This window comes from Camelus bactrianus, chromosome 10 (genome assembly GCF_048773025.1).
Source record: "Camelus bactrianus isolate YW-2024 breed Bactrian camel chromosome 10, ASM4877302v1, whole genome shotgun sequence".
Taxonomy (NCBI): domain Eukaryota; kingdom Metazoa; phylum Chordata; class Mammalia; order Artiodactyla; family Camelidae; genus Camelus; species Camelus bactrianus.
Window position 1 is genome coordinate 44082590 of NC_133548.1, and position 23326 is coordinate 44105915.

Below are 23326 nucleotides of genomic sequence, written 5' to 3' on the forward strand. Positions count from 1 at the left end.
TTTTAGAAGTGAGAGTATTAACTAAGTAAGTTTTAGAGCTGTATTAGCAGAATCTCTCTGCCACCTCCATAGTTCCTTCCAGGTTCTGTCAAACAACTGTTGGTCTGTTGTAATCTTTACAACACCCTTTAAAATGTCAAAGGATTTCCACCAATTTCTACTGATATTTATCTTCTGTTGCCTTGCCCATTACATCAAATGCCCTGAACCGTCATAAACTTTGCATTTTAACATCCAGCATGAAAGTCTTTCCCGGCAAGTTTGTGGCACTACAAGCACTCTCTTGGCGTATCTTTTAATAGAAAAGGTCAAAAGAGTTCTCAAAAACAAGTTAATAAAAGTATGAAGAAATACCACAGGGCCACCAACAGATTTGTGAAGGTCATTTCAACTGCAAAGAGCGCAGGCTTGCACACTAGCACTCACTGGCCGAGACGGTACAACCGTGAGAACAATGAGGTACCACACTAACCTGGACTGAGGGCTTTCTGCATGTCTACTATGTTCTTAGCACTTTACATGCACTAATTCTAATCCTTAAAGCAGTTCTACAACAGGAGCCTGTGGGAGGGTACTATTATTATCTCTGTTTTTACAGAGCAGGAAATGGAGAGAGTGGTCAACATCAGGCCAGTCTGACTCCCAAGCCCGCATCCTAATCCCTTGACTGTACTTCTCGCTGAGCCTCTCTACATACTAGTTGCCTGGACCTGAGAAAGATGTGTAATACTATTATATTACCATATGTAAACATACATATATGTTACTTGTGACGTGAAAAGCACTATAAAGAATGTGCACTCTATGCAGAAACACTAACTAAGGTATAATTATTATATCTGCATTATTAAAAGAATGTACTAAAAATGGGCTGGAAAAGGCAGTAGGAATTCAGTAGACTACTTATCATTCCCTGAACACTATTATCTTTGACACCTTTGTGCTGCTACACAAGTTCTTTCAATGCCTAGACTGCCCTTTTCACCCTTAGCTGCCTACTGAATAATAATTACTATTCATACTTCAAGATACATAATATTATCACTTCCTCCATGGAAACTTCTCCAAATCTCCCGAGCAGAATTAGTCATGCACTTGGCTGGATTCTCAATTGCTTTGTTTATACACCTTTTATACCATCTGTAAACGTTGTGCATGAGACAGAAACCACACTAAGTACTTTAAGCAGATTTAATACAGGAAATTTGATGCTTATATAGTGTTGCAAGGGTTCCAGGCTAGGTCTTCTGAAATGGACTCTAAGAGCACCACCACCAAACCACACCATACCTAGGATTCAGGGGACGGAAAATCAGAGTTGGAAAGTTGCCAACACTGCAACCGAAATTGCCTCTTGCCAGCCACAGAGTTGGCAAGAGAGCCTATACATGCTGCAGCAGAATAACCACAGTCCCCAGGACCTTGACTGGCAGCAGAAAATAACCAAAGGGGCAGGGGTTTGCCCTTCCAATGCATCAAACTGGTGAACCTAATTTATCCAGAACCTAGCTGAAAGGGAGTCTAGGAAATGAAAGTTTTAGCTTTCCAGCCTTTGCAAACAGCAAGGCTCACCAGAAGGAAGAAAAATGAAGCTGAGTGAGTCAGTTCGTATCACCTACCAAGCACAGTGAGGGCTGAATTTGGGTGTATCTGCTTTCACTAGTGGCTCATAAGGGGGAGCAAAAACATCTTATTTGACTTTTCTAATCCCCTCCTTCAAAAGTATCAATAGATATTTGTGGAGTAAAGACTAATTCTTTACTATCTCCTATTTGTTTTGCTACTAAGGTCAACATAGACTATGGGGCATTATTCGGTCTCTTACTGAATGGACACACTCCACATGTACTGAGAAGCAAGCAAGTGAGCCTGAAAAGCTGGAATATGGACCAGGTGAGCAGTGGGAACTTAGATCTATCATACCTAAGTCAGCTGCTTCTCAAATAAGAAGTGTGCTGAATAACCACTTTCTATATTGGAATATACCCAAACCCCATAGGTGTTTGGAGATTTTCCTAAACTCAATTTGATCACAAAAGTTTGGGGGGGGGGAGAAAGAAAACTGTATATTAGGAGAATAGCCTCTGGGCTTCAGGAGAAAAATCTCAGCATTGTCAATAAATAGATCACTTTCACATAGGTTGGTTTTTCACAGAACCCTGCTGTAGTCTTATTAAAAGTGTTCAATAGCTCCCATTTCCACAAAATAAAATAAAACATCCTTATCTGGCATTCAAGACCCACTGGCTGATAAATCTTTCCAAAACCAACCCCACCCATTATACTTAATACTTCCAAGGGTCCACTCATTCCCCAGATGGGCCATATGCTTCCTTCCATGTTTCGCTCTCACCATTTTTCTTTCTGGAACACCCTCTCCTCTTAGTTCTGTTTTAAATGGAACCTGAATTTCTCTGAGTTTCAGCATTCCCTATCCTTTACAACTTAGTCTCCACCCTGTTTCTTCCATGAAGCTCTCCCGAGACCCAGTTCTTTAATATTCTTCCCTTTTGCCACCTGCTAATGCCACTGCCTGTTCCATTTATTACATATGCTTTGAATCTTGTCTCTTGTTTTTGTCTTAAGTACACTATATTTCAGTTAGAGTGTTAGGTGCTTAATAGCAGTACATGGTCTTAAATATTTTTTCCCCTACATATTGGTCTGATAACTTACCTCTTTGTTAAATGTGAGATAATAACAATTATACTTTTTCTTAGGTTTTATTTAATGTATATTTGATCATTAAAGCAATATAATTTTGTTTAATACCTACAATATGTTCTCCCTACAACCATTCATTATGGAAACTTCTGGACATGAAATATTAAGGTTAAATATCACATCTAGAAGATTTTCCCTATCTGGCCTCTGCCTCCAGTAGGCTGGGTTTTATTATATTGATCTATCACAGCTGTAATAGCTAGTTTCTGGTGCATAGTTAGTTTCTGGTTCATCCAAAAAAAATCTCGGTTGCTTAAAGTAACAGTCATTTATTTCGCATGATTCAATGGGTCAGCAATCTGGGCTGAGTTCAGCTGGGACAGCTCATCTCTGCTCTATGTGACTGGTTGGATTCACTCACAGAGAGATGCTGGGAAGGCCAGGCCTCCCTCTCTCTACATGGTCCCAATGAGTCTGGCCTTGACCTGGTCTCATGGTTGCAATCTCTTAAAAGAATGAGAGCACAACTCAAATGATGTCACTTCTGCTGCATTCTTCTGCAAAAGCACATCATAAGACCAGCCAAATTCAAGGGACAGGGTAATAGACTTACCCTAGTGATAAAAGGAGTTACAAAGCCTCCATGGACGTTTTTATCTACTAAATCCACTGTACTCCATCTGTTTATTGTCTGTTTCCATAATTAGGTTGAGAAATCCTTGTATGCCTTGTCTTGATATGTTTTCATGTCCTGGGTACTTGGCACAGAGTAAACTGCTCCATGTGAAATTAGATAAACATCAGGCTGCATGTCAGGCAGTGGTTGGAATACAAAGATATAAGGAATAGAAGACATGGTCCCTGCTCGCAAGGATTTTACCATCTGGTAAAAGAGGGAAAATGGTGAGGCAAGACTAAAGGGCCTTTTCAAACACTAGAAAAAGTACTATTCCAACAAGAAAATGGAAAACGAATTACCTTAATGGGATACACATGTCAGAAGAGCAAGCACACATAACATCTGGTAACTGGGAAATAGAGACCAGCACCGTGTTCTGAGGATAAGATTTGGATTCTTAAGTAATAATTAGTAGATGGAACCAGATGATAAATGGCCCAGGATAAGAGAGTAAAACTGTATGTTCAAAAAAGTAGTGGCTGCCTACTTTTCCTGGAATAGGAGCTGGTGCCAGGGCACAGTGGGAGGCTGAAGGGGCATCTTGGAATAAGGCTGCTTGAATTTTAACTTGGTGATTGAATATTAGACCAGAAGAGCAACAGGATAAATACTGTGTTTAGGGAGAGAGCCACGGCACTGTATGTAAAATGGACAAAAGAGGGAGAGACAGGAAGCAGAAAGAAACAAGTATGCTGAGGGCCTAAACCTCACGTTGGCAGCGAGAATGGACTAGAGGAATCCTGGAGATGGACAGTTAACTGAGCCCCTGCCGTTCTTTAAGACGCAGTATTTCACCTGATCCTTCAGTAACTCTGTGATACAGATGTCAACACCACCATCTTACAGATGAGGACAGGAAAATTCAGATAACTTAGGTTAACTAGCCCAAGATCATATACTTGTTAGTGAAAGAGCTGGTTCTTTTGAGTTAAAGGTTGTAGTCTTCTCTTCTTAGGATTAAAAAATATTTTATTATCTAACTTATTTTACCACAAGTTTGTGCAAGGTCCTTGCCAAATGTTGAGCAGGTCTCTAACATAATCAGACACTGTCCCTGCCCTCCCTATTCCTAATACAGTGGAGAAGTGAACGGACACTTCAAACAAAATGCAAGGGAATGAAGAGGAGACAGAAAAAGGAAGATTGAGCACAGAGGCATCCAGCCATTAAGTTCCAACATAAGCATGAAACATTCATTCAACGTATATATAGCACTTACAAGTGCAAGCCCTGAGCAGGGTGCTGGGGAGAAAAGATGAATCAAACACTATTCCTATCTTTCAAAACAGTAGAGGAAATTGGCATGTAACAAATAAATGCAGTTTAACTACTGCAAGGGGAAGATGGGATTCTGTGCACAGTAAACCAAGAGACATTTAGGAAGGGATTATTTCCTGATGAAGCATCAAAGAAAAGCTTCACAAAGGAGTTAGACCTTGATCTGCGTATTGATAGGTAAGAAGATGGCCAAGTAGCAAAAAGGGGTAAGGAAACTGTGACTGGTGTGGAGGTATACGGAGCAGGGGATGGTGAGTGCATTATCATTCACTGCGAGGCTGGAATCACATGGTAGACAGGTGCCAGATCCCGTGAGGCAGGGCAGTTTCACTGAGGCAGTATAAAACAGCAGGTAAGAGGGTAAATGCTAGGGTCGAACTGATAGGCTTCAAATCTGTACTTCCTCTCTGTTTGGTTTTAAATCAGCTGTTCAGCTTCATTAAGCCTCAATTTCCTCATCTATAAAATGGAAATGATAACAAGACAATAATAGACAGGTGTCAAATAGAAATCAACCAAAAGGTTTTAATCTGATAAGTATGGATTGAAGTATTTGGCTTGGATTCAGAATAAAAAATGGGCTTCCTAATACTTGCTCTCAAAGCCACATGTTGGACCCTACATGTGAGGAGAGTTGGAGCTGCTGAAAAAGTACTTAGTGTGAAGGACTGAAGCCTTCTAACACCTTTGGAGACCCTTGGAGACCCTTAGAGTATGGTCCACAGACCACAGCAGCATCAGCATTACCTGAAAGTTTAATAGAAATGCATACTCTCGGGCCCTGGCAAAGACCTACTGGACCAGAGTCTGCATCTGAATGAGATCCTTTAGCTGACTTCTGTGAACATTGAAGTTTGAGAAATGCTACCAGAGAGCACTAGAGAAACTGGATAGATGAGAGACTCTCCATCTGGCCTATGAGATCCAGCCTTCCTTCTCCCATGGGAGGAGCCAGTGAAAGGGGCATAAGAGGCAGAAGATTCTACCTGATGCCTGTGAAGGTGTAAGTTCCTGCTTGGGGCTGGCAGGAATTCAGAATGGGTGAGAGGATGCTTTCTCCTGTAAGTATAGAGACGGGGGAGGAAGATTACCCCACGTATGTGACTCTCGTGTGCAACAATCCTGGAGATTGTGAACGCAGGACAAGAGGAAAATTTGAAAAGACAGCCAATTTGGAATATGTTACAGTTTCTTTTTTATGTTTAAATCTTAGCTCCAGCTAGAATTTGTTCTAAGTCTCTGCTCAAATGTCATCTAATGGGACATTCCCTGAGCACTTTACAGAAACCCCTACCACTGCCACCATCTCCAATGTTCAGTACTCCCTGCTGCCCTTTCCGTTACCTTAGTTTATCTGTCTCCTCCCCTCCCCACTAGAATGTAAGTTCCACAAGGAGCGGTATCTATTTTGTTCATTGCTTAGAACAAAGGGGCACTGGGGACATATAGTAGGTAATAGATAACTATTTGTTAAATGAATGGATATGAGTTTGAGATCTCATGGGGCATCAGGTGGAGCTGTCACATAATAACTGTGTTTATAAGTCTGGAGCTCAGGGGAAAATTGGAGTTAGACGTAAAGGATGGTAGTCATCAGCTACTGACGGGCTGTGAAGCTTGGAGGCTAGATGAGATCACTTGGACAGAATCCTGCCTTTAAGGGGAAGATGATTTCCCTGTTTGGTTGAGGTGACGTGGGATCCCAGGAGAAAAAATGGTGTCTTCCCCAGAGAGGCCTGGGTACAGAGAATAAACAGGTCACCACAAGTGCCATCAGATGCAGCCACCTTTTCTTGTTTTCCTTGGACAAAGCTAGCAACTTCTTGGAAAGTTTTATGATGTCACAAGAGGCAAAACTGCCAACAGCAGCATTTATCATTTATGGCAAAACACTTTAATAATTCACTGCTTCAATTAACATTTGCTGTTAATCAAGATTTCATGTCTGAAAGCATCACACCCAAGCTCAGCAGGTCGGTTCAGAATCAACTCCATCTGTCTGTCATAGAACCCAGTAGGAAGGACACAAGGAGATAAATGCCAGGCCTACTTAAAGCTGGTGGTGGGGCCCCCTTCTGAAGCAAGCTGCTCCTGGGAGCCAGGCACCCTATGGAGTTAGGCAAAGCAAACTCTGCCTCCAAAAGGGGCCTGGACTTTTCAAAGGAAAAGCAGAATGTCTTCCCTATGTGAGAGGAAGAGATTACTAATTAGATTAGGTCTCTTTCAAAAACCCTTTATTTCAAGATTTTCTCTCTGTTTCTTCGTTTCCCGCAAGCTGAAAAAACAATCTGTACTGGAGCAGAGCCTTGTTCACATATTTGATCGTTTAAAATCTGATCCTCTGCTGATAACTGTTTCTGCTAAAAGGCAGCACTTCCCTCCAGGAACAGAAAAGAAGCCAGAAAGGATGCCTTTCACCATTTATTGTTGCTATTATTATTATTATATCTACTGTTCTAAGATGTATAAAATCTTATTTTAAAAATTGTAACTTAAATAAGCACACTTTACTGAGATGAAATCATATTAAGGGATTACTAGATAGCATCAAATGATCAGAGATTCTGCTCTTTGACTTAAATAGCAGTTACTTAATCTCTCTGAGCCTCAGTTGTTCTACCTATAAAATGGAATAACAGTATGGAACTCAGAAGGCTGTTGTAAGTATTAAACGAATCACTGCAAAACACTTTGCACATGACTTGTCTCCTGGGAAGCACTAGACCACTTTATGTGCAACAGGTGCGATGCACTTCACACCCTTAGGGACTAAAGGTGAGCACAACTCCTTTATTTTTTTCAATTACTCACTTCAGCTATTCATTCATTCAATAAACATTTATTAAATGATTACTATGTACTAAGGATTGTTCCAGGAGCTGAGGATCCATTCAAGATCCCTGCTCCCATGGAACTTGCAGTCTAATACTAGAAGAAATACTAAATGAATTAATTCATAGCTAGACACTCCTTCAATTATTCATTCATCTGTTGCCACTCCCTCCCTGACTGCACCCCACCCCCCACTACACCATAAACTAGTTGTTAGCTTAGATTAGAGAGGTGACAGACAAATAGGTAGGTAGACAAAAATAATTATGAAAACATTAAGTAGTGGTAAATGCTAACTTGAAAATATTAGAATGATGGGAAGTGGGGGCTACTTTTACTTGGATGTCCAAGAAAGGCCTCTCTGATGCTGGGATGTGGAAGCTGAGGAGCCAGAAGTGCAATGAAGCAAAGGGAACAGCTGGTACCCAGGCCCTGGGGTGGGAATGAACTTTCCTGCTCCCGAAAAATGTGGCTCCAGTGCAGAGGGCAAGGGGAAGAGTGATAAAAGAAGGGGCTGGAAAGGGGTCAGACCTTGCAGGGCCTTGTAGTCCAGTGTATGGAGATTCAATTTCGTTTCGAGGAGGATGTTAAGCCACTGGCGTGTTTTGGCATGGGAATGACAAGGTTGATTTCTATTTTTAAAAGTTAACTCTGTGTAGAGAGTGAATATTACAGGGGAGAGAGCTGAAATGAGTCAGGAGGTAAGTAAACCAGGACAGCAATGCCAGTGGCCCAAACCAGCATCACAGAAGCAGAAGTAAAGAAAGGCAGATGAATTTATGTAGGTTTGAGAGATGGGAGTCATTAGGGCTTATTGATAAGACTGGAAATAGGGAAAGGGAAAACAGATTTCTGGCTTGAGCAACTTTAAGAAATCCAGTTTCTCCCCAGTGAAACCCCCACCATGCTCAAAGTGCCAGAACACCAGGGGCTCACTCGCTCTGAACAGCTCCATCCTACTTCTAAAAACACATGCAGGAAAACACGATCGCTTCACATCCTCCACTCTTCCGCTGCTGTCTCATGTGATTGGGCACTGGTTTCATAAAGTGAGGGGGTGCTTGTTTACAGCTGCGGCAATAACCTCTATAAAGATCCTTCACCTCCGCAGTAACGCCTCATCCTTGGATCCCCAGCGTGTGACTTGGTCAGCTCCAGAAACACACCTTCGCCATTTCCCCCAGAGTCCACAGCCTGCCGGGGTGGCTGCGCCTGCTGCCGTGCCAGCCCCAACCACACCCCGAAGCAGAGCCCCCAGCCCCACCCAAGGCCCACGCGCCGCACTCCCGGCCGCAGCCCAGACTCACCCACGGCAGGCTCCTGTTTGGGGCCTTTGTTTCATTTCCGGCCCTGGGCCTCATGTTTGCTATGTCGATGGACTCTAGGAGTTTTCCCATCAATGAATCGCCTTCTGCAAATCATTTCACATCCTCCTCTGAGCTCAGCACACTGTGCAGACAGGACCACAGCTTTTGCTCAGCTACATAAAGAGAGAAAAATGCTCTTTTAAACCTAGTCCCAGGGCCAGGTAAGCCTACTGGTTATTTATTTAAATAAATAATGATTCAAATGTTTTGCTCACAATTAGCCAGTTGCCATCTCCATTAGTAGAAATAGAAGAAGGCCATAAAGCCAAATTTTCTGCCTCAAAAGTTACCTACTTATACAAGCAAAATTAAGTTTATGTCTCCCTGAAAAAGTGTGTATATATAAAATACAAGTAGTATTCTGAAAAATATATATAGTAGTCAATGAGTCAAAGCCAATATGGAGACTGACAATCTTCCAAGAACATAATTTATCTTGGTGGCAGGTGGGGAACATGCCATTTTGAGGTGAGATGAACTGATGCTCAAATTAATTGGAGCAGGCAGCGGCCATCCTGCACAGCAAGGAAAGGGTCTTTTAGAGGAGTGTGGGTCCTTCTGTGAAGCAGGCCAGGCTCCGAGATTGCCAAATGCTCCTTAACACAATAATGGTGAAGTGTATCGTTCCAACGTAGGCAAGGCCCAGAGTCATGCTGATACAAATTATTTCCTTCTTGGTACATATTAAATTGTATTGTCCTTGGCAAAAATTATATTCACCTTGATGAGATGTATTTACATGTTAGGATAAATAGCAAAAAAAATCTAGTTTTCAGTTTTCTCTTTAGGAAATTAAAGGTAAGCCTCACCCCACCTTACCCCTCCCAATTTAGCAATGAATTGAGCATAAGGAAACTGCAGTGAATGCATTGGCGAAACTCGAGATACTACTGTAGTTTGCAAAATGCCAAGATGAAACTCTTAATCCTAAGGTGTGCAGGGAGCTCCCTGAGTGAAGAAGGAGGGCGCTGGAAAGAGAGATGCAAGAAGGGGAAGCTGACCCAGGGAGAAAGCAGCGTCAATGGGAGGGAATGTCCACTGGGCACATCTGAGCAGAGGCTGAAGGATGGCTTTTGTGGCACAAACTGGACTGAGTTCTGAGCTTGTTCCCATAGTGAGGTGGCCTCTTCCTTCCCTTCTATTATTATAGTTCTGCCTGTTTTTCTGATGAAGAACAGGGAGACTCTGGCAGTGCAGCCAGGAAAAATTTTGTTGTTCCTAGTCCCATCACAGGGCTCTGGCTGAGACATTTTTGAAGGGTTGTGGTCCATGTGGATTATTAAATGACAACTGGTTTTCAGAAGTGACTATCTCAACAAAGATCACCCCCTCAAAAGTGGGAGACTCAATGGCCCGTCACAAATGAGCAGAGCTGAGAAGGGCCCTGCCACACTCAGATTACAACGCGGAGCCGGGCCCCACTCCTGTGTGACCACATGGAGGACTTGCAGGTCTCTTCCTGGCCCTTCTTTCTTGCTTTATATAACATTTGTGCTCTTGTAAAATCAGTTTTATAGTTAATTTATATAAATTGGATGTCAACCTCCCTTTTATTTCTGCTATCATTGTAGACATTATAAACCCAAAAGAAGAAGTTTCTTTTCTTTTTTTTTTTTTTTTGGTGTTCTGATTCTATTTTTTTATTTTTATTTGTTTGTAGGGGTAGGTTTATTTATTTATTTTTATTAAGAGTCTTATTTTTTTCAGAGCAGTTTCAGGTTCACAGCAGAATTGAGCAGAAAATACAGAGAGTTTGCACATAGTCCTCCCCACCTACGCATATTACCCTACCCTCAACATCCCTCATCAATGTGGTATATTTGGTACAATTGATGAACCAACATGGACACATTATTATCAACCAAAGTCTGTAGTTTACATTAGGGTTCACTCTTGATGATGTATATTCTATGGGTTTTGACAAATGCATAATGACATGTAGCCACCACTATAGTATCATACAGAATAATTTCATTGCCCTAAAAATCTCTTGTGCTCCAGCTATTCACTCCTCCCTCCCTCCCTCTCCTCAAACCCCTGGAAAGCACAATCTTTTTATTGTTTCTGTAGCTTTGCCTTTTCCAGAATGTCATTTGGTTGGAATCGTACAGTTTGTAGTCTTTTCAGACTGGCTTCTTTCGTTTAGTAATATGTCTTTTAAGTTTCTTCCATGTCTTTCATGGCTTGATAGCTCATTTTTCTTTACTGTACATGTATTTTTAATTTACATATATGTACTTTTCATTGTTTCTAAGAACATTTAGAGCTATAGTTTTTTAAACTTATATAGTTATCAAAGGAATAAAGCCAACCACAAAATAAGAACTAATTCAAAAAGATACATACACCCTGCTATTAACAGCAACATTATTTATAATTGCCAAGATATGGAAGCATCCTAAATGCACATCAATAGTTGAACAGATAATGAAGGTGAAGCATATATATATGTAATGGAATACAACTCACCCATAAGAAAGAAGGATATTTTGTTATTTCAGTCACTTTTTTTTTTCACTTCAAAAATCAAGAATCTTATAACTGGCAGAGACCTTTCCATTACATCAAAAACATCAAAATACCTAGAAATAAACTTAACCAAGGAGGTTACCTATACTCCAAAAATCGAAATGACACAAAGAAATGGAAAGATTTCTTATGCTCTTGGATTAGAAGAATCAACACTGTCAAAATGGCCACACTACCCAAAGCAATCTACAGATCCAACACAACCTCCGTCAAAATACTCACTTCATTCCTTACAGAACTAGAACAAACAATTCCAAAATTTATAAGGAACCACAAAAGAGCCTGAACAGCCAAAGCAATCTCCAAAAGAAGAAGTTTCAATTGAAGATATCAGCTGATGAGTAGAGACGGTCTCTGTATATCAAAAACTAACCCAAAACTGAAAGGCAGATGATAAACTGGGAGAAATATTTGCAGTATTCTAACAGATCAAGTGTCAATCTATTTAGAATAAACATTTAAATGACAACAAAGATAGTAATTTTTCATCTATCACAATAAAGATTTTAAAACGAGAATGTTCAGTGCTGGCAAGGGCATAGGATAACAGTTTCCAGATAGCTATTTGGTAATATGTTTCAAGAGCTTTAAATATGTTTATATCCTCTGATCCATGACTTCTACTTCTGGAACACATTCTAAGGAAACAATATAAAATAGGATCCAAGATTTAAGCACACAGCTGCCCTCTGAAGCATAATTTACAAAAGTAAGCCAATGTCCAACATTTGGAGAATGATTAAGGAAGTTATGGTAAGTCTATATAGTGGGACATGATACTACTATTGAAATGATGCTTGTGAAAGTTTTTAATGATAGAGGAAAACTATTATGAATGTTCTTTTTCAAGTGAAAAATGCAAGCTATTACTTTATATATAAAATATAATTCAGCTATGTAGAATTTCATCACAAAAAGATTTGGAAAGAAATATGTTAAAATGTTATCAGTAGTTGCTTTAAAATGCCTAGATTATTTTTCTACTTATTCACATGACTATGTTAGTTCCATACTTTCTGTAATGAAACTATGCCTTTACAATTAGAAAAAACAGCAAAAATATAACATAGTTTTACGTTAAAAGGAACCAAGATTCTTTGGATAAATGGCTGAATTCAGGTTTGGGGGATGAAATTTGTAAGATGATCCTGCAGCATTTTGTTGGTACCTGAAAACAAACGTTCAAAGACTGCTGGAATGGATCGCTACAATTCATTTCTACCTATAACATACATGCTTGAGTCAAAAATAGACCTGACAGACTCCTGAAAAGTTTCTAGGACAAACACCATGAATTACATAATGAGTCCTCCACATCCACAGGACTGGGGGGAGGGGGCTGGGTACAGTTCAAACAGTTTCCTCTTGATTGACTATAGACACCAAGACCAGTGCCATAATCTTCTTTCATCATTGCATCCTCAGTGCCAGGCAAGGTTCTTAACACATAATATGTGTTTAATAAAATGTTGTTGAATGTATTTGTTAAATTAGTTTCCAAGGTTGGCTTTCCCGGACAGAAAATGCATTTAGACTAAAGTTACAATAAACTTTGTATCCTTGGGCCATACAATTTTTCTTGGTTAGTGAACACTTTAACATATGGATATTATCACAGTTGAGTGAGCTATTCTTTCCAAAGCCTTATCTCCTTAAATTTGATGTAGACGACTTAAAGGCCCTGTCTAGCCATGAGTGCCTCTTAAGAGTAGCTTAAGAGATCTTGGTCTGAAATGAACAAAATTCCAATCTGCATCATTTTTGTCTAAAATAAATTAGAACGAGTGTGAATTTTCCCAGTCATCTACTTCTTCAGATGATTAGTGACCCCGGGAAGATATTTCTGCGTAGGAACACTCAGAAAAGGAACAAATTTTGGGGAGAGGAGTCTACTAATTAGGACCTGAGATCCCTGAAACATCAAAGATGTATGAAGTGGTCTAATTGGATCAGACACTGGCCCCTAAACCACCACCATTGTGTGGTTCACAGACTCATAGCTGAGCTGAGCGGGGAACTTCCTTCAAACAGCCCCTGCAGTCAGCATGAAAGCAAGTCCCCCTCATTGTTCCAGCAGGCGCAGGCTGCATTTATTCTGGGTCTGCTCTTTTAATCCTCTGTGAGCCATCCACATGTGTAAGGCCTCTGGTCTATTATCGGAGTGTAATCTTTTCACTTTTCAAAATAGCTTCTCTCTGGAGCCAGAAAGCTTAAATAGGGCACTGGAGTGCTAATCAGCTCCTGTTCATGTGTGGGAATGGCAAGCCATCTGTGTAGCAGCCGAAACAGAGACACAAAGCTGGACTCCCTTGGTCTGACCCAGGGATGCAGTAAATGCCACCCTCGGCTCCTATTTCAAAGATAATGGTCCGGGTTCCAATAAGTGTAAAAGGGGAGAAATTAGTGGTAGGGCAGGTGACATGCACTTCTACTATGAAAAAACAGAACAGGCATCAACACTTAGTTTCCTTTGCAGTCATCAGACTACTGCTAGAATCAGAAGTTATTCATCAGAAGCAAATTCATTCCCATACCATGAGGGAAAAGACATCTGAACCATCTATCTTTTGGACTTGATATAGAAACACAGGTTCATCTTCCTAGGACCTTTCCTTCAGGATTTGTGTGCCCATTTTGACTTTATGATCACCTATGTGCCTAAACATTGGTTCTTTAATCAAGAATAAAATTAAGTGAGGGGGGAGAGTACTGCTCAAGTGGTATAGTGAATGCTTAATATGCAGGAGGTCCTGGTTCAATCCCCAGTACCTCCTCCAAAAAAAACCAAAACAAAACCAAAAAAAAGCCAATTACCTCCCCCAATTAAATAATACAATAATAAATAAAATATTTTTTAAAAAATTAAAAATAAGTAAAATGCTATGTTTTAATACATAATCTCAATTTTCCCTGCATCGACATGCACTTTCAGAACACAAAGGAAGCTATTTCAGTTAATTTTTTGTTTTTGTTTTTCAACTTAAGAGAAGAAAACACCTGCCTAATTTTCCTCTGGAGTTTAGAACAAACCTAGGAGGGACACTGGCCAGAGAGGCCAAAGCCAGAGCTGGGTGCTGGGTTCTTAGTCAGGGTAGAAAGAGTGGGCTACCAAAGCCCCTAGAAGTGGGTAACATCAGAAGGTGAGAATAGGCCAAAGCCAGGAACACCCCATCTCAGTACTCCACACACCCTACATTCAATCCAACAGCAAAGCCTTCCAGCTGTACCTTCAAAATACATTCAGAATTGTATCACTTCTTCCTGCTTCTACCATTACAACCTGGCCCAAGCCACCATCAACTCCTTCCCGGGTAACTGTGATAGACTCCTAACTGCTCTCTCTTCTGATTTTATCTGCCCCACCTCAAGCCTATTCTCCATATGAAAGTCCAAGTTGTCCTTTTAAGACATGCCAGGTGATGGGACTTCCTTATTCAAAACCCTTCAAGGATTATAGTTTCAGATTAAAGCCAAAGTCTCAACCATGGCTTAGAAGACCCCATATCCTGTGTTCCCCTTGTCCTCACTAATACGATGACCTTACCTCTCACCAGTCTTGTTCCACTCACTCTGTTCCAGCTTTTACACTAGCATTTCCCTCTAATGAGATGTTCTTCATACCAGACACAAGTATGCTCTCACTCTAAATTCCTTTCAATTTTTGTTCAAGTGTTGCCTTATTTGAGATTTCCCTGATCACACTACCTTAAACAGTAACCCCTAGGACTCCTTGTCCCTTTTAGTCTTACCTATTTTATTTTTCTTTATAGCACTACTGTAAACCATACCTATGTATCTATAAACACATATATATATTTGTTTATATTTTGTGTCCACCACTACACCTAATATCAGAAGGTAAGTTCCATTAGGGCAGAATCTTTGTTTTACTCACTGGTGTATCCTCAGCACCTAGAATGGAGTCTGGCACATAAGAGACATTCAGTCAATATGAATAAATGAATGAATGAAAGTCACATCTGGCATTTTATTCAGAGAGATAGGACAGAATTACAACCAAGAGACAAAGCTAAGGACTAGAAAACAGGAGAATACAGAGACAGAAGGAGAACTAGGAGTCAGAGCAGAGTCCCAGTGAGAATGCCATGGTTCAGAAGACTGAATCTCACTTCTACTGTCCACCAGATGTTGAATACGGAGTAAGTCAACTTGATTCGAAGCCTGATTACATGAAGATCAGCTAGTTTGAGGAATCTACTTCATTACCTGTGGGGAAATCAGAAGATGTCTTGCTCTCTAGCACCTGTTCCATTCTCTGGACATCATCAAGCTCCCAGGGAGACTATCTTGTGTAGTCTTCATCTCTGTGTTTTGAACGTCTGACCTGGTGCCAGGTAGAGGACACATGTTTGATAAATGATTGTTGAAATGAGTGGACTGTGAGTATGTCAGGAATCCCTCTGCAAACTTCTGGAATGTGGGGTGTTGTAAGTCCTGACTCTGCACTCTCTTCCTTCTCTCCAGAGTCCCTGTAACACTTCTCAGCTCAATATTATACTTTGAAAGCCAAGAAAGAACCAAATCAGGACTGAGACATATACTTTCTTGTCCCCATAAGTATTCAAGCATGATCTCTAAGCAGGGTCTGTTCTTTCTTAAAACAGGATTTGTTCTAGTATGGCCTGTGGTTAAAAATAAAGCCCCTTCACTTCTTTCTTTTCTCTGAAGCATGTTTCTGCAATTCTAGCATACTTGGATGTTATTTTTCTGGACACAAGTCTTGTATGTCTTATCATTGTTCTTCATGTCAATTTTATTCATACAAATGTTCATTACGTTAATTCTCAGTCAATAGTGCATGTAAGGAAGCCTCTGGTCATGTGCCCTTCTTTCATCTTTAAACTGTCCTTTGGTATCTGAGCTGATCAGACAGCTCCCTCTACAGTCTGCTTGACATCTTCACGTGCCTCTTCCTTTTCTTCTTTGCTATCATGTTTTGTATTTTTTAAATCATAATTTTCCAATTCTTTTAAAGCCAACTTTAAAGTTTCGCATTGCAGAACTATGATTGTCTTCTTTCTCCTCTTTAGAATATCTACCATTTTCAAATCTAATACTACTCTTTCACTTTTTTCTCAATGTTTACATCACAAACAAATTCCTCATTATTGGTTAGACGTCGGCCTCTGCCAGGGTTCTCCAGGGAAACAGAACCAACAGGATAGAGGAAGAGACAGAGATAGAGATTCATTATAAGAAGTTGGCTCAAGTGATAATGCTGAAGATCCAGGAGAGCCGATGGTGTGGTTCCAGTCCAAAAGCCAGGAGGCTGAGACCCAAGAAGAGCCAATGTTTCAGTCTAAATCTGAAGGTAGGAAAAGACCAATGTCCTAGCTCAGTTAGGCAGAAGGAGTTTGCTCTTACTCAGGGGAGGGTCACCCTTTTTTGTTCTATTCAGGCCTTCAACTGATTGGATAAGGCCCACCCACGTTAGGGAGGGCAATCTGTTGTACTCAGTCTACTGATTCAAATGTTAATCTCATCCAAACACAGCCTCAGAGACATACCCAGAGTAGTGTCTGACCAAATATCTGGGCGTCCCATGGCCAAACTGACACATAAATTTAACCATCACAGGCCTTTAGTTGCCAGGTCCCTTAGTTCTTTCTTTACTTTAAGAAAATAAAGTTTCAGAGAGGAATCAAGGTCATTCTAGACTCTGCTTTCAACCAGAGGTTTCCTCCAGATATCTAGTTAATTCTTATTTCCTTTCATGATGACATCCTGTCTCTGCCAAGTTTGTTTTGCATGAAATGTGCAGCATTCAGTCATATATTCCACAAGCAAAAGTTTTATATTGAGCACCTATTATGCAGCAGGCATTGTGCCAGCAATCATCAACTCCTTTATCTCACCCAGGGGCCTATGGGCACCCATGATTATTTCATTTCAGTTCTGCTATCCTGATGGCTTCACCTACACGCTCTCAGGAGAAGGGCCACTCTCAGTCCCTGTGTCTTCTTGCAAGCACATAACTTCTTCATATATAAGCAGTATTTTTCTCAATGGATAGTCAGATTGATTATTTACTTACTTATCTGCACATCGTTGTGGCTTATAATTCACAGGCAAAGCTAGCGGTTTACTCATAGCAAGATAAATGCAAGGAGCAAAAGGAGTCACAACCTGGAAACAGATTCACCCACTTGAACAGGGCAGAGAAACAGTGACACCCTCTCGGCTGACAGCGGCTGTTAAGTGAGGTCCACAATTCAAGGTGTCTCAGGAATGTTGAGTTATGGGCAAAAGGACAGCACTGCAAGAGCTGCTGGACCAACAGAGGTGGAATGCTGTGATGGAGAATCTACAGAGTTCTGTGGGCAGAATTCTGAAGGACTGGGAGAGAAGCTGCTGGCATCCAAGATATTTGTGTTTCATTAGCTGGACTGAAGTTCAGGTACAAGACCACAAGAATTGGCAAAAACAAGGCCTGACCTTGGTGGTTCACAGCTCAGACTTTGAAGCCAGAATGCCTGATTTTAGATCCACATCACAACTGAAAATTCTCGGGCAAATTATTTAATCTCTATTTACCCTGGTTTTTTCATCTGTAAAGTGGAAAAACTTACAGTACTTACTTCACAGGATTCTTGTGAAGTTTAAATGAATATATGTAAATTAGAATACGTAGAACCTAGCACAAAGTAGGCATTTCAATTTCGTTCTTGTTACTTTACAGGTTGTCTAAATAGGAACTAATGCAGAAGATTCTTATCAAAAGTAAATGAGGTTGAGATAAATTAGGAGTGTTTTCAGGTCTGAAAATTTAATAAAGAATGTTTATATCAGAATAGGAGAGTGAATGACTGCAATGTGGTCATAAACGTGGGAGTGAAAAAGTCACCCTGGCACACTTGGCCAGGCCTAGAAGGCCTTGTTGAGCTGAGACTATGGCCTTATAGTTATGTCAGACCTTATGAGCAGATGTCTCAGAATCTCAGATGGAGAGGAAGCTGTCCCAGCTTGGGGATTCATGCAGGGCGGTCTTGGGATTGTGTCTGACCTCTTTTTCCACACAATTATTTAGTCATTTTCATTATGAAATACATCATATACAAAAGAATATATAACATATATATAGACTAATAATAAAACATACACCTGTATATCTACCAACCAACATAAAATACAGAACATTACCAGAACCTTTGAAGCCTCCCATGTACTCCTTAATCATAACTTTTTCCCTTCCCCCATAAGTTACCACTATCCTGGATTTTCTTACAGATGTTGGCACCAGTACCGTGTGTCCCTAAACAACACACTATTCAGTTTTTCAGTTTTGAATTTTATGTGTATGAAATCAAACTGCTTGTCCTCTTCTGTAATTTGCATGTTTTTCTCAGCACTGCCTTTGAGATTTATCCACATGATACTTGTACCTGTGATCTTTCATTTTTATTGTGACTTGTTAATTCTTAAAGGTTTCAAGTCAGTGGGAAAACAAAAGATTTTCGATTGTAGGTACTTAATGACATAGCTTTAAAATATGTACAGCAAAATTTATTGAAACTACAAGGGAAAACCGACAAGACCACTATCACAAGGGGAGATTTTAATCTAACTCTATTAAGACAATAGATCAAGCAGAGAAAAAAACTGTCAATAATAGAAGAGGCAGAAAAGAAACAGCTGTACAGGAAGGAAGGAAGAACTGGTGAGCAGTCAAGTATTATCAAGAGAACTGGTGTGGTTTAGGGTGAGATTATTAAAAATAAGCATTCACCAGACCCTCCTTTTTATCTGCGCCTCTTGCTGGACCAGGAATAGAACTTGAAAGAGAATTACAAAATTTCCAAAACTGCTCTCATACCACCCATGCCTTTTCGTAACTCTTCTTGCTAAGGAGAAATATTGTTTTGAATAGTTGGATCCAGACCACTAATTGGGCCACATTTAATGACAGAGGGTCACTGTAGATTTAAAGACTGCCCATATATTGATTCTCTCTCCTCTCTTTTCTCTTCAACAAAATGGCAAGTGGCCTTAAGGCCACCATCCTCTGTGGACAATTCTGAGGTTGAGGCTTGGGCTTCTAAAAAGGAGCATGAACCAGTGCTCCTTCTTAAACTGTGCCCTCCAGTGCAACATATAAGAATTCTCAGCATTAGGGCTCAGGGGCCCACGTCTAGAAAACAAGTCATATTTAGCTTCTTATTTTTCATTATTCCTTGCAGGCAGATTTTTCATGGGGGTTTGTAGTGATCATCTGCTCTCCTGAAAACGGTAACACCTATAGCTCACCAAGTGCCACGATTCTTTTCTGACAAGAACTCACTAATTATTCTGAGATTTCTTCCCTAGAATATGTCTTTCCTTCCATGGGAATCATCCGGATCGTGCATCTTCAGTTGTTTAGAGTTTCTTGTGCATCTTAACCTCCTCTAGGCACTATTTCCAAACTCTTAACTCTTGATTAGGCTTTAATTCTTCAGGTCATCAGAATCCTGTACTTTCATATTTACTATCTGTAGTATTTCCTCCCTTCTCTCTGGGAACTCTTCCTCCTCCCCATAAGTAAAAGAATAGAGGAACACTTCTAAATAAACCTGTTCACTTTCCATGAAACAGAATGACAGTCATGCCTTATACAGAGAGAGAACAAGACCCTATGTGAGGGAACAACTCATCTGTTACTGTATGTGTGTAACCCTGTTGTAAGGTAGTATTTTTGCAACTTGAAAGAGGTGGTTACACTTCTCAGCCTGCAATTATAAATCCATGGATCTGTAGAGCAGAAGTGGGGTCAAAGTCTCACCTGAAAAGTCACTCCCTGTGTCAATCACATGAGGAATAAACCCATCTTTTTCAGACTAAAAACTGGAATTGAAAAAGTGGACAACAGATACACAAAAGATGCAGATGCAACAAATATACAAAGTCTCTCCTTCAGTCTGCACTGGAAAGTGACAAGTTTTTAGGGAATTCATCAGGAGGGATGGGGACAAGTCAGTCAAAGTTAAAACTGATGCACAGGGACTGGCCAGAAACTGAGAAGGGACACAGATTTCAATGAATTAGGGCCAAATACAGAAATCTCAACAAATCAGGTATGATGGGATTGGATCCCTCCCTGGAGTTTGTTAAATGAAACATTTTGACATTCCATCTACTTACCAGTTATTCTCTATGCTTTTCTTTTTTTTATATTGATTTATAATCATTTTGCAATGTTGTATCAAATTCCAGTGTAGAGACAATTTTTCAGTTATACATGAACATATATATATATATATTCATTGTCACATTTTTTTCTCCATGAGCTACCATAAAGTCTTGTATGTATTTCCCTGTGCTATACAGTATAATCTTGTTTATCTATTTTACAATTTTGAAATCCCAGTCTATCCCTTCGCACCCTCCGCCCCTTTTATACCCAGCAAAGTCTTTGGGAGTTTTAATCTGCCTTCTATCTACTAAGAACAAAGACCTGGTGATCCCCAGGCCCAGAGGGATAGGCTCAGATGAAGCTGGACTGAGAGAACCCTCCAAAGAGTGGAAACTCAGGGCACAGGGTCAACTCTATTTTTAAGCAGCCTCTCCAGTTCTTGCAATTCTTCTTGTAAACCATGCTAAGTCTGATTTTGCTTTCCTTAATGAGGTTAACATCTTTAAAATTTAGTTCAAGCCAGAAGAAAAGCATAACATACATTTTTCACATGACCTGACTTTGGCATTTCCCCAAGGTCTGTGGTATAAATGAAGTCCTTGAGTTCTTGAGTTCCTGACCTGTGACCTGCCTCCTCCTCCATCTCCCTTCTGGAAAGGAGGCTCTGTCATGTTCTTGATAAGCTCATTACTGGAGTTAATTCTCTAAATGAGTCCTCAACCTGGGAAACTCCCTCTGTGATCAGACCTTCCAAATGTCAAAAAACCTTCCCAGGTACCCCCAAATATCATTTGCTTTGTATTCGTCAACACAATACTTTGCCTATATGTTAAGAAACCATTTCTTTGTCATTGGGTGTTTACATGAAAAACACCTTTTGGGGTAAATATTGTGATAATTAAGTTTACAAACTCAAATTTTAAAATTATTAACTCTGTTGTTTATCAATATTCTATGTGTAGAAAGGAGAAATCACACACAGTTCATATAGGGAGAGCATCACTATCAGAAACTTAAAATATCAAAGTGGCAATTGTTATTTTATAAACCCTGATGTGAAACAAATATACAGAACCAGTTTAGGAACTTGAATAGCTATCAAAAGTTTCATTTCCAGAACTGCCTTTCTCTGAGGTTTATGGAGCCAGTATGGAGGGCAGGGTGGGGAAGGAGGTTCTTTCATCCTAAGAACTGTGCTTTCTTTCTCTCTGGTTCAGGGTTTCTTGTGATATAGTGATCACACAGACCAGTAAGGAGTGTCTTGTGGCCCAGGGAGACAGTGGACACTTCCAGCACAAGAAATGTGAATGGAATCTTCACCCCTCATCATACTGGCTCTTCCTGCCTGTCCTAGCAGGGACTGCTCCCTCCAGGCTCAACTCACAAAGCTGTACAAGGAAGGCCAGGACTGTGTCACCAGATCATTCCCAACCAGGACCTTCCTAAAGATCCCTAGAACACCAAACAGGAAAGGATCATTTCTCCAGAAGATCTGGGTTCCATAGAATACCTGTGATTATTTGGGGGTGTGAGGGGAAATGTTGGAAAGAATGGAGACTTTGCCTGGAGAGGACAGTGACCCCACTGTGAAGGCTAAATGAAGTGAATTAAGGGATTTGGAGTTGTTCAAGAGACCACTTGGAAAAGACCAGTAGCCTGCTTTGGATCTTTAAAAGTGAAGTGTTGTGTACTGAATGAATGGAAAAAAAGATGCTACACAGAGGACTGCTGGTTCAACATGGCAGAGTGAGCAAACTTTGCCTTCCCCAATCCCTAAATCCCACTAAAATAATAGCAAAATAATACTTTTTAAATAGTATAAACACATAACAGCAAAGAGAACAATAGAAGGTAGAAGGGAGGTGTGAGGATGTAGTCTCAGCAGACAAAACATTTCAACGTACTTCTGAATGCACATGGAAGACTGCTGACAAATGCAATAAACCAGAGAAAGGCGTAGCCTGAACAGAGCTGCAAAGCACCACGGGGAAGAGGAAATCACATGCCTGGCAAAAATCTATAACCAGAAGGCGAGGGTTAGAAGTGAGGTTGAAAACAAAGATTAACTGAAGATCTGTTTATAGAACAGACTCTTCCAGCCTTCACAGCCATAGAGAGAGATTAGACAGCCCATCATTTATCACCAGGAAAAAAGTCTCTAAAGAAACTAAGTGAACTATTAAGGGAGAAGTAGGCTGCCTAATGAGACCATTGTCATACAAAGGTTAGGCCCTATTTTTCACAGAGTTTGCTCACTTTCTTAAGAATTCATTTTGAAGAAGAACTTCCACTCAATAAACTTCACCCACATACAAAGAACTCCTAGTCAGCCCTCCCAGTCCCTCCATTCTTAAATATGAGTAGATGTTTCAGTTACCCACTGCTGTGTAACAAATCACTCCAAAACTCTGTGGCTGAAAATAACAAACATTTAAGTCTTACACAGTTTCTGAGGGTTGGGAACTCATAACTTAGTTGGGTCATTCTGGCTCAGATCTCTCATGAGTCTAGATCTTGGCTGGGACTACAGTTATCTGAAGGCTTGACTGGGACCCAAGGATCTGCTTCCAAGCTCACTCATGAGGCTATGATCCAGACCTTACCCCTTGCTTTGAGGGCCTCTCATAATGTTACAGTAGTTAGATTCCTCCAGAGAGAGCAATCCAAGGGAAAGGACAAAACAGGAAACAAGAAGTCACAGTGCCTTTTATGACCTAACTTGTGAAACTGCAAATCTTGTCAGCCATATTCTACAAGTTGCACAGACCAACTACACAAGGACAAGAATATCAGAAGGTGACATCAATGGACACCATATAGGAGGCTGGCTGCCACAGCAGGCAAAAA

The 23326-nt window shown here is 40.5% G+C and overlaps 1 pseudogene; it reads right to left on the bottom strand.

Moving 5' to 3' along the window:
* The window catches only part of LOC141578866 (ATP synthase peripheral stalk subunit b, mitochondrial pseudogene), a 42505-nt pseudogene extending 26828 nt beyond the window's left edge, over positions 1-15677 (bottom strand).
* Between the last annotated feature and the right edge of the window lie 7649 nt (positions 15678-23326).